Below are 12388 nucleotides of genomic sequence, written 5' to 3' on the forward strand. Positions count from 1 at the left end.
AAAGAGGAAATATCGTGTAACACACGAGATTTCTGCGAAATAATTTCTTGAATTTACACGTCGCAGATCGCGTATAGTCAACGCCAACGGAATTATTCGCAATTTTCGGGTGAAAAAAAGAGACAGCGAGTGTACCACTGAATACTAATGTTTCTCGTCGAAGCCACTCAACGTATTATGAAAATCACGCGAATACGTAAGTGATTCGTGCCACGAAATTCCTTTCAAAACCCTGGACGTAACTTTTCCGTTGGCGACACTCGGCCGGTCGGTACCGATAAGGTTCATTCATTCATTCAGGATCACGTACGTATTCCGGGGAAATCTGTGAAAATTTACCAAGACCTTAACCCGAGTGCACATCTATGAATTAAAGATCGAGAAGGGGATCTTGCCGGTATCATTTTGCGCTCTGAACGTGTGTACGCAAACACGTTATATTCGACAGATCTGTTTATTTAGATAGAATGGGAGGAAAAGCAATAAACTGTGATAAAAAGACTATGCGGGGAAAAAGATAATGCAGGGAAAGGAGGAGATCAGTAAACATTCTTTGATAGCGTTGATATAGAGGTAGCAAGAAATATTGTACTTGACTTGATGCGAGTTACGCGAACAGTTGTAAAGAGCGGAAAGAACCGCACGCACGGTTTTCCTCCTGTAGAAATTACCTCTTAATGTAAAAAGGCAAGTATTACGCTCGTTAACGTTTTCGCGAGGGTTTGTAATATTCACAGAGACGTTTTAAACGTCTCGGCATTTCCTGAACGCCGCGAATGGATTATTACGGAGTCAATGAATGCGCTTGGTGCTTTTAATTAAAGAGCGTTTTGCGGCGAACGACGATGGCGCGGGCGACGGCGACGGCAACGTTGATGACGATGCGTCTGCCGGGTTGCATGGCCGAGACAATTACCAGTATTTTATCAGCCGATGAGTAATTTGTTTGCTCACAGCAGGTATCATTTAAAATGTCCGCCTGGATAATCGGAGAATCTGTTAGAGGAGTCGAACCGAGGGAGAGGGAGGAGGGTATTTTGAGGGCGCGCGGGTTGCGCGGTGACGTGACAGCCTACAATCGCTTTACATATTCATGATGTAGCTCCACGGACGTGCGCTGCGAAATCACGGAATTCAGCAGCCTCATCGTCCATTCAGAATTATTCCAGAGTCGCTGCTGGTTGATTCGTGTCATCTAGTTTTTTTAAGCGTTTCAAGAGATTCGTCGGAATCGTGAATTGCATCTAGCTCGCGTAAACAATTAAAAAAAAGTGAAAAAAGGAAAAAAAGAAAAGGACTCGACGGGACGCAAAAATATGCAAAATGTCGCGTTTAAATTGATGATAGGATTGGCTAACGCAGATAGAAACGTTAAATTTTCGAGCTGCGTCCGTATCTCGTTCGACAGCAACTCGCGTAATGTCGCGTTGACTTTGGGCGTGCGCTATTCGTCGGCGAGACGTACACAAGATTAATGAGAGAGGTATCGAATGTGCTAGCGGAGACCGGAGCGTCGCGAAACTTCCGTTCTACCTCAAACGATCGCGCTGGTCTGGATCGCAGAGCCAACGGAGGTATCGATCCCGTTCTTAAAGCGCGGAACAGGTCGCCGACTTTCATCCTTTTACATTCGGCGCTCGGGAATTAGGGTCGACGAATCCTTTCCGAGCGAAGGACCCGAGTAGGGCCTGAAAGCCAAGAGGACCCTGGGGGCTCTTTCTTACGATAAATTTCACTGAGTGCCGGGTCAATCTTTCTGTCGACCCCTCCGCCTGTATTTGCCTCCCACGATCCGAGCGAGTGCGCTTTAGCGAAGCTGCGCTCAATTATTCCCGACTAACGGGAATACTTGTTTTAATTACATGCGTTCTTCTTTCGTCTTCTCTTTTAAGCAGGAAAAGAGGGAGAAAGAAAAATCGCCAAGTTTTATTCTAGAATTTATGCGTATAACGCTCTTTCATTCGAACGCGCATAATTTTACTTAACGAATTTCGGATACGTGTTCAACGATCCCAACGATGGCGCGGCAAATATTTGTTCACATAACGCTCGCAGTATATCGAACTTGGAAATTCAATATCGCACAAAGAGTTGAGCCGCATAGTGTATCCACGCAATTCGCCCTTTCGCCTTTCGTACTTAGTTGCGAGAAGGAGGTATCTCGAGAGTATCGGCGTAGTTTACGTCACTTTTTGCTCCTGTGACATACAATGGACTAAATAGGGTGGGATTCTAAAGAGATGCCGCGCGCGATCGGCTAGGATCATTTTAAGAAAGCTCGCGTTTCCTCGAACAGGTTCGGGTGTTGTAGAGGAGTAAGAGCATCGTGGTTGAGGGTAGAGGGTAGAGAAGGAGGCGGATAGCAGTGGCGAAGAAGAATGATAAAGGACGAAGATAGATGGATAGGTTGAAGAGTTGGGCGGAAGAAGGATAGGGGGTTGAGGAAGCAACAAAAGAAGATGCGCGGGCGGTACATCTCGCCTTTCAAAATATTTCTATGACGTTGCCGCATTTCGTGGTTCATTAGCGAGAAAGGGTTCGCTCTTTGTTGACGCGGGCAATACGGCATGGCAAAATATACGGCCGCGATTCTGTATCGTGCCGACCGACAACACGGGTTTCGTGGGCTATTAGCCGGTTATTCGAAGCTGCCGCCGCGCTGCTTCGCCAGACATTCGAGCGATCCACCGATGATAACATCGCTGCGATAACTGCATTCAGCCGGGGCGACGCGACCGGAAGTCCGCGGGGCGAGCACCCGACGAAGGTAATTAATCTTATCGAGACTGCTATTCTTGCGCCGGGCGTAAGCTCCGGATTAACGTGCCGCGGCGTAATAATTACCGCGGACGTGACGGAATGAGTACATCCGCGAGAGAAATATTACGCCCTAAACTTCCGCGCATCTTCTCTTTCTCACGGTTAAAGGATTAAAGTTATACTTCTAGTTTCATAGATTTACGAAACTTATAATTACTTTCTCATTATATATTCGGCGAACGCCCGACCTCACTCGGAAACGCGCACAAGTCGCGCGATTTTTGCGCGACGTTGCGTCTCGCGCCACCATAAAATCACAACGAGAAATTGGGCCGCGCGGAGGAGAAAGTCCGGAACGAGACCGAGGGAATATCGAGGTCGCGTCGGATTTTTTGCAATTAGCAAAGTGCCTGCCTGGGCCAATGGCAGGCCCGATTGAATGACGCCTCGTTGTTGTGCCGGCGCAGCACGGCGCGCGTTCTACGCCTATTTGCGATTATTTTTAGAATGTAGCCCCGGTGTACGCGGTGTACGCGCCGGATTTCTTTTCTGTCCACGCGATGCCAGAAACGTCCCGCCGATATCGAAACGAAACGAAGGATCGCCGAAACGTCGGCGTTGACATTTCAAACGGGCGTTTTCGCAAAAGTGTGAAAGCGCGACAATGCGAGATTGGAAAAGTCAGTGGAAGAAAGGACTCAAGAAGAAGAAGAACTCAACGAGAATAGGAACGTCCTCGCGGGCTATCACCTGTTGTAGAAGCGAAATGGAAGGACGTGACGTGTGCACGTGAAATACACTCGTCCGAGAAAATCTAATGTCAGATTCGGAAAGCTCTCCGAATTAATGCGAGAGAGAGAGAGAGAGAGAGAGAGAGAGAGAGAGATTTTTCCAGGTATGGCTGTTGATTAACGAGAGACTTTCCAGGCGAGTGTCGATCGGACAGACCGCGCGCGAGAGGAAAGCACGCGTAAAAAGGCTGTGGATTCTTTCAAGCCGTCGCTTTCGGTATCTATCCAATCCATTTACGGGCATTTCGGTAGCGCTCGGGCAACAATGGACGCCACTTTCTGGTCGTCGAGTCGTTTGGGGTCGAGTTAATCGGAACTTCGTAAATCGACCGGAGAATTACGAGAATCCATTTGTCGATGCCGGCTGAGATTAGAGCCGGCGCTGTGTAAACACTGTAAACAGGGGCAAATCGGTGTAAACGATGCCGGGACGTCTGCGTAACGTCGCGCGACGCTCCGTCATTATTTCACGTCGGTGTGAGCCACCGCCCATTAATCTGCTTATGAAATATTGCGGCGCCGATGAGCGGTATTAATTAAATTATTATAAACGGTAGGTGTATATATATATTCGCGGTTCTTGTTATTCTTATTAGAGATAATTACATCTCCAATAAGAATACATACACTCATTTATTAACCAGATGTTAATATCTATTAGAAGAAATCCAGTAAATAGACACTGGTACTATCTATCCTCTCTTAAGCGAAAGAATTCTCTTTGAATCAGACAAGCGAAGAAGGTTCTCGGAAATCTACGTCCAAAATATTGTGATATGGTTATTTACTAGGCTCTCACGATAAATTAAGAAATTCCATTGATTTTGTTCTGACAAATGGCAACGCTAAATGATGTCTAATCGCTTTAAAACGTAACTTTATTGTAATCATGACATTGATGAAATATCATCGGAATTTTCTCTTAAAAGTCAGTTGCAATGAGCGCATATACAAACCTATACATATATGAATGCATTTTACTATAAATAGGATACCATAAAATTATGAATAATGCAATCTACGATCGATTCAATGAACGTTGATTATCAAGTTTATGTTTGTAAAACTTAAAATACTGCCACGTAACAATGTTATTACGATATAACGGGTTAGCTAATTATAACTTATTCAAGTGGACGGTGAATGAACGGCAGCTTGCTTAAAAATTCATTACATACATCGAGCTCTACATAACACATTGCTATGAATGTAACAATATAATATAAAATCTCTATACTTTGATAATTCGAGACAAATGTCTTATCGCAATTAACTTTTAACGTACCCGATAAACAACGGATATTATTAACATTGAGATGCACAAACATATAGTTTTTACTCGTTCAAAACTCCGAAACCAATCGACGTGGCGACGCCGACGGTACGGTTTACTAGCTGTCGCTACACTTTCTGATTTTCACAAATTTCCGGAAGCACTTTTCTCGAGAACACAAGTTCGTACATATGAGGCAACGAGTAAGTCAGCCAGTTCGAAAGGGGTTTTAACTACGCGCGTTCGGAAGAGGAATAACCCCATGAATATCCATGAAAATGATCTTCCCGATCGGATATTGCGCGGATAGTTTGCCATCGTATTAGAACACATTTTGCTAAGCTATCGATCGATCGAGCCTTCCCTCTCTGTCTCGACTAGAGCTTCACGCCAAGTTATTACTCCAACAGTTTGATGGGGCTTGTTAATTGCATACTCCAAAAGTCAAATAACTCATGAATATCCATGAAAGATATTGGCCGGAGCGGGAACTTTAAGTTTTTTCAATCTCTCTTCTTTACCGTCTATTATCGTTATAGTTATATATACTTGGAAAAAGTGCAATAATGTTTACTCTATCGCTTACGTTATTAAAATGTCTTTTTAGAATGGCAAAAGAAAGGCAGATTCTTTTTACTTTTATAAACAACTAATATCGAAAGAGTATCTAAAAGATCTCTAGAATCTAAAATAACACTCTACTCTTGGTAAAAGTAACACTTTCGTAAGATAAAGATTAATATTGAATCGATTCCGAGAAACTCACATCAGTGGGGATGGGTACAGAGTATAGCGTGTATAACTAGATTGGCGAGTGGTATTTTAGGGAACTCGCGATGCCCAAATGACGTCTAATCGATAATATCGTCTGGAACGAAGTCGGCTCTTTTGATACGAGAACGATGACTCATAAATATGCATCGCTAGTGCAGGAGCCAATCTCTAAGTAAGCCGGCTTTAACGCGGAACCAGCTGAGTTTTGACGTCGGTGACCTCCTCCTCGCGATCTTCGCTTCATCGATGCCACGACAAGATTGCAGTCGTTGCTCATCCGGTTCACATGGACGTTTATACTTGCTACTGTCAATTAGCGATATGCCTCCACGAGGCTTCACCGTTTCGAGTGTTTTTAATTGATATCTCGATTTAGTTAAGTTCTTTTATTATCTATAATCTATATTTATATGGCTTATTCATGCGACTTATCCAAAAATAAAGGACCTCGTAAATGAGTCTATAAAATTTAAACCGGACAAATCAAGTTTTCTTTCAAATTTAGATATGATCTAAATTTTATCTCCAAGCTTTTCGAAGAGGCAAAGAAACGTGTAAATTCCACTGAATTCAAGACAAAAGCTTGCACAAAATAAAATAACAAATTAATTAACCTAACCAACTTTCACACGCGCGTACCTATGCACTTCAGGATTAAAGATTTCACTAACGTCCAATAATACAGAGTAATTCGATTATGGTGCAAACCGATTACTGAATTAATCACAGGTGTATGAATGCGCGATAAGCCATCATGCAATGACCTCACGACACTGATTTATGTACATGTAGATATTTCTTATTAATATCATTATACCGATATAACGCCGCGCTAATTACCCGATTAACACTGTTTTGCAGTTTCGTGAAACACGTCTGCCATCTATATTTCCCACGTTTCATCCTCAGGAATAGATTAGCCTCACGATATCAGGGCGAGTGGTCCGCGCCGCGCTTGTTAAATTAAAAATCGCGACCATGACAAAACTGCGGATTCGCGCATCTCTTGCGGGCGTCATATTTTTCTAACGTATACTCGTTCGCCCAACGCGGTAACGATCGCATAAAATCATTCCTCTTTCTCTGTCTTTCTCGCTCTCTTTTTGCGCAAAAGTCGTCATCGCGGCGCGGCGCGTACGCGGAAACGCGACGAATATAAAAATATAAGGACGTCGTGGGAATAAAGGGATGAAGAAATCGTAGCGTGCCGCGCCGAGAGAATGCGCGAATGCCGCCATCCTCTTCCCCGGTCCACCCCTGCGCACTACATCGGGCTTGCATGCGCATTCGGTCTCGTAACTTATGCATGTGTCGCGCCGGGATATGCATTCCGCAGACAGGAGTTGCGAGTATATCGGAAGGTCCAGTGGCAAGCGATAATGGCGCCGCGACCTACTTACTTTTCTCGGCGAAGAAGGCGGAATGATATATTTTCATCCACCGGGGGTGGAGAATGGACGACCTCGGTCGCGGAGAGGCAACGGAGCGGCGCGGGCGTATAGGAAGCATCGACGAAGGGTGAAGACGATAGAACGCGTGCTCAGCTCGTGCCAATAAAAAGAAGGACGAGCGGATGGTGCCGATAAACGTTTACCTTTCCCGTATGATTCTCTCTTTCCTCGCTCGTCGCTCGTCGCTCGTCGTTCATCCTCTTCCTTAAAGAGTTCGCGAGCTTCCACGGATTTACATCCGATCCCCTTGGCGATCCCCTTTGCGCGTCATTAAGTACAAACGGTATACCGTGCCAATGCGAAATTTTTTTGAAACACGTTGATAGCGACGGTTATCGTTAATCATTACGTGACGATACGCTCGAGCCTGACGCGGTGTTATTGCGCGTCCGATCGTACTTTTCTCGGTCGATTCGATTAGCCGATCGATTTTTCCGGATTTTGATAGTTTGCGAAAAACCGGCGCTCCGTGAAACTTTGCTCCTTTTTTCTCTTTTTATTTGGGTTTCGTTTGACATCGACGATTCCAACGAGCGTTTGAAAACGAGCTGCCGATCGTGGGGCGCGCATCCGTTTGTCGCCGTGACCGGGGGGAGGAAAGGCTATTGGCATGAGTCAGTCCGTGGGGCTGGTCACGCATTAGTAATTGCCAATTTCCAGGCAAATCCTAAACCGACGTAAACGTAGCGTTGTGCCGCGTCAAGGGAAATCGGTACGCCAGACACCGCACCGGTCAAGCACCGATGACGTAAACACGCGGGATTCAAGCACGGCCGGCGCCGATGAATTCAATTTCCCGCTCGTTACTCGCGGGATGAAGAACGACGATTTCATCGACAACGTGACGCTACCGCCGGATTATCGACCCTGCGCACCCTGCGGCGGCGCCAATGCGAATCCGCTCCGCCGATGTCTTTCGGGCCGCGCGTTTTCACCGTTTGTTAAGTACGCATTCGAATTGCGAACGCCGCAGATCCGTCGCGGCTGATATGACGAGATTAGATGGGCGCGGGCGCCGCTGTTTTACAGCCACTGATACGCGCGTAGCCGACATTTCGATTTACGCGAAAGCCACCGTAAGGATCCGAGACGGCGAAGCGCAGCGTGGCGTATACGCTGCTCCTGACGTATCGCGGAACAGCCGGCTTTTATGATTATTCATAAAACTCCGGTCGTGTCGTCGCTCCGAGTTATAATATTTCTGGAGACAGCTTGCAGGTAGATTCGCTGGGACCAAACGGATTTTTGGAAACGTCATAAATGTGGCGGAATTCATGAGAGCGGAACTATGCGGTGCACGATTATAGATGATAGAGGGTAAACGATCCGGCGCATCGTCGATCGCGGAAGTCGCCTCATGGATATTCATAAGTCGCGCACCGTGTCCCGGTGTATACCATTAATTCGACGCTTGAACCGCAACGAGTCCTTAATCATGGCGCAAGGAAAAAGTTAACCCAAGAGAAACATTAACTTTCGCGCAGCATCATTTATTATACTTTTTTTTAATTTATACTTAATCGCCTTATATTTAGAGACCGTCGTTCAATCATCGTTTGTTAAAATATCTTGGCATTGTGTTACATATTTTAAACGTGCGAATTATGGTGAATGGAGTTTGCACGTGAATAAGGAAAATTCAAAATTGTGAATAAAAATAAAATTGCTGTAAAATAGTGAAAGTATGGAGTGTTGCTTCGTCGCAAATATTATAGTATAACCCATTGCTGTGTAAGTTTAAATAATCATAATAAATAATATCATTGAGACACTTGTAGTTTCGGCTCTCATTTGATATATTCTTTCTCTCCACCGACATTTTGAATTTTTACGGCTATTTATTAATGCGCGATATGCAATATGACAGATTGTCCGGGATGCTTGTAATGACCAGTGAGAGATGGGCGACAGCGACTCGTATTTATGCGACAGAGCAAAAACACAGGAGCGAAGGCTGAACGGGACGATGGAACGTGGCGCAATTGTTGCGCGGACGTTGCACGACAGGGCGAATCTCGCCGATACAGTTGACAACGGTTAAGTACCAGGCGTGTACGCGTACGCAAAACCGAATTGTATTAGGAACTTCCCGCGAGCACATGCTCGAATTTGCATAAACGCCGTGCGCTCGCCTCCGTTACAAACCGCGCGCGAGCGAGCGAGCGAGCGAGCATTTGTGTATGTATATGTGTGTATGTGCGTGTCAAGTGCATCCGGGTAGGACCATAGGCGTACTCGTTGTTACCCCGAAGTGGCTATATTTATTGGAATGACCTGCGGACATGCGGCGGGATTTCACCGCGAGTCAGAATCACCGATCTCCCTACGTTCGACGGGATCGGTAAGCGTGACGAATTTACGCTTCTCGCCTCCGTTACTAATCGCGATATTACCCCCGAGCGACTTTGCACGCGACAGCGTTTGTAAACATTTTTGCAAACGAAAACGCTAGGATCGAAAACAGTGCGAGTTTGTTCGTCAGAGTCTGACAGGTGGGACGGGCTGTACGGTTTTTCGATCTGATAGTGAGATAAAAAATAATTTCCGTGTGGTTTGATTTGCAAAGATCTGCCCGCACCTTCCAATTAGGACAGATCAATGCTGTCGTCAGATGTACACCTGTATAGTGAACTTCACATGCCGATTAATCTTAGGCGGGGACAATCGATTTCTTGCCGCACGCTGCATGCTGGCCGGCTATCCGTCTTTCTGAAGCGTTACTTCTGGTCCGCGATATTTTACTATCGGTGCCTATACCGCGTACGAAATATTTTACGCCGCTTCGTACATTCGTCTGCAGCACCTCAACCGCGGAATTAATCGCCGTGTCTGGAAATTAAAGTACGAAACAGTATTCAGGCCGATAAGATAAAATGTTTGCGACTATTGTCGGCTATTTTCTCGGCTCTCACAAATATATCTTGCTTCGTGCAGCAAATTCATCACTTGCGATAAAAGAGTTATTGGTAAAAATAAGACACATTTTTTGTCTTTTTTTTTCACTTTCTCGTGCTATATCGCGATTTGTTATCCTGTGTAAAATTACCTTTTTATAGCAAATCTTATAGCATTTTTATATCAAAATTTGGGTTTTTCAAAATTATATTAGGTAATTTTGTTTGCCAATTATCTTCGATTAACCTCGCTGATAACATTCGATTTTAATAATATCTAAGCCAACGAATCACGCTAATCGAACAATGGAGGAAAATCCATGGGTGAAGAATCCCGAAGAAGGAGCCGACCGACGCCGACGTACCTTCGACATGGTTCTTTCTCTTCGTTTTTTTCTTCCCTCCACGTGGACGACCTTATCTGTTTGCCGTGTCGCTACCGGTTCCATCGCGTTTTCCGTATTTTTGTAGCGCGCGATATTGGTCCCGGCGGAGCGTCTGATAGTTCGATACCTCGTGATACACCGAGTATTATTGCCATTCCTGTTTACCCCAACAAAACAAAGTGCCCCGGGCCTGTGCGTTCCACGGACGAACGCTTATATACACAGATAATGGCAAACGCGATGAGACCGTTTCTTCCTCTTTTAAACGTCAAGTAATTTCGACGACCACCCATCCCGGTATCCCGGAAACGATCGATGTGATGGCATTTGCTGAGGTTGAAATTAAATTTGGTAGCCCGAGAGACATTCCGGTACATAATATTACGAGCGGTTGAGTCAATAAATCCAGTCGATAGTAGGTATTGTACATTCTTGAGATAAACGCTCGCTTGCAAGATACCAGAAGAAAAGAAGCTCTGTAGAAGCTCTTTTTTCCTCTTGTCGCATTATTATAAAGTTTCAAGAAGCTAATAAAATATCGATAGATATTTTCTACATGCTTAGCTACGACAGTCGGAATTACATTGTACCATCTTTTAAATTTTTAGCCCAGAAATTAAAACTATTACTTTTCCCTCGTGTTTTACGCGCACATCGCGGTGACAAATAAACGCGTCGAAAAATGTATCAAGATTATGATGGGGCCAAAGCCAACGTAATCTAACAGAGCCATATTGCGCCATGTTATACTTACGTGCAAAACGGTGTCGCATATACTCTACCTGTACGTCCCTACCTGTGCATAGAACCGCGCGAGTGGTAATACGCCGCCGCGTAGCAAATCACGAAATAAAATAAACGTACGATGGCGAAATGCATTACCCATAAAATAAGCGCTGGCTGCCACGCTGAGCTATCGCCCGCCCTGAATACGACGGGCGACGACTCGCCCGCAGCCTCCTCCCGCCAGTTTCCTTACGGCAGGTTCCGCCACTTCCATCACGCGCGCAACGACGTTTGTAGAACATTCGGAGAGAGGGAAAAAATGCGCTCTCGTAAAACTGCCCGTTTGCGACGCGTGTCGTGCGTCGTGAGAGGGAAACGTATGTGGAGCATAAAACGATACGTGCGTGTCCGTAAAAATGGAACGGGGGTCAGATACGGAAAGGGTGAGGTAGGTCAAACTACTGCGTTCTAACAGTATCAGTACAGCAAACGTGCTCAGACCGGAATGGACAATCTGTCGGACGGTGATGGTAGAGGGTACCCACAGTTTTCGGAGTTTCCGAAATGCCGTGATAAAGTTGAAATCGAAATGTTATCTCGCGTATACTCTAGAAGCGGAAAAAACAAGTATGCGATTTGACCGTTTTGCGAGGCAGATTCTCTGCATGATGAAGAAATTGTAACAGAAATAAATAAATTCACGTATAACGTAAATTCTTATGAATAGCGTTTAAATGTATTTGCCTATTTTGTAGAAGTGTAAATGTTTTAGAAATTTTAGATTATTATGTGACGTGTCTTGTCTGTAAATGGCACATTGCGCCAATTTCAGACAAATTTCAACGGTGATTCCAGCAACGTGAGAGATGTAAATTAGAGATTTTTTTACGTTCATTATCTTGAAAAACTTGGCGCGTAAGGAAATTGCGATGGCAGAAGACAATAGTAAAATTGGTCTTGCGTATGTCTGTAAGATTTTCCCTCTGTTGTTTAGCGAGGAGCTTCAATTGAAGCTCCTTCAAGCGTGACAGTCTCGAGCTCTTTTTATAATATTCTTCCTTTGTATGAGACCTGCGTTGGCCCTTCAATTACTTCCGAGTTTCTTCGGTCTATTAGACTTTAATTTGCTGTTCCTCGCTACGTAAAGGAGACGACACTCCCTCGCGCACGTCTTCAGCTTTGCCTTCAGCAGATGATGAAGTTTATAATCTAAATCACGTTTTTAATTTTTCACCCTTGATTCAATTATCAACTGATTTGCGATCCGTTCGGAGGCAACTCCTTTATATAGTCGATTAAGCATTTATCCTTTAAGTGGGGAGTTTCAGAAAGC

The 12388-nt window shown here is 44.9% G+C and overlaps 2 protein-coding genes across 3 annotated transcripts in view; one reads left to right on the forward strand and one right to left on the reverse strand.

Moving 5' to 3' along the window:
- Window positions 1-12388, forward strand: part of LOC112464437 (nephrin-like) — a 347896-nt gene that overhangs the window by 182548 nt on the left and 152960 nt on the right. The window lies entirely within an intron of this gene.
- LOC112464440 overlaps window positions 1-12388 on the reverse strand; it is a 119685-nt gene that overhangs the window by 49235 nt on the left and 58062 nt on the right. The window lies entirely within an intron of this gene.

The sequence above is a fragment of the Temnothorax curvispinosus genome, unplaced genomic scaffold, assembly GCF_003070985.1.
Source record: "Temnothorax curvispinosus isolate PA1 unplaced genomic scaffold, ASM307098v1 QBEX01014232.1, whole genome shotgun sequence".
Taxonomy (NCBI): Eukaryota; Metazoa; Arthropoda; class Insecta; order Hymenoptera; family Formicidae; genus Temnothorax; species Temnothorax curvispinosus.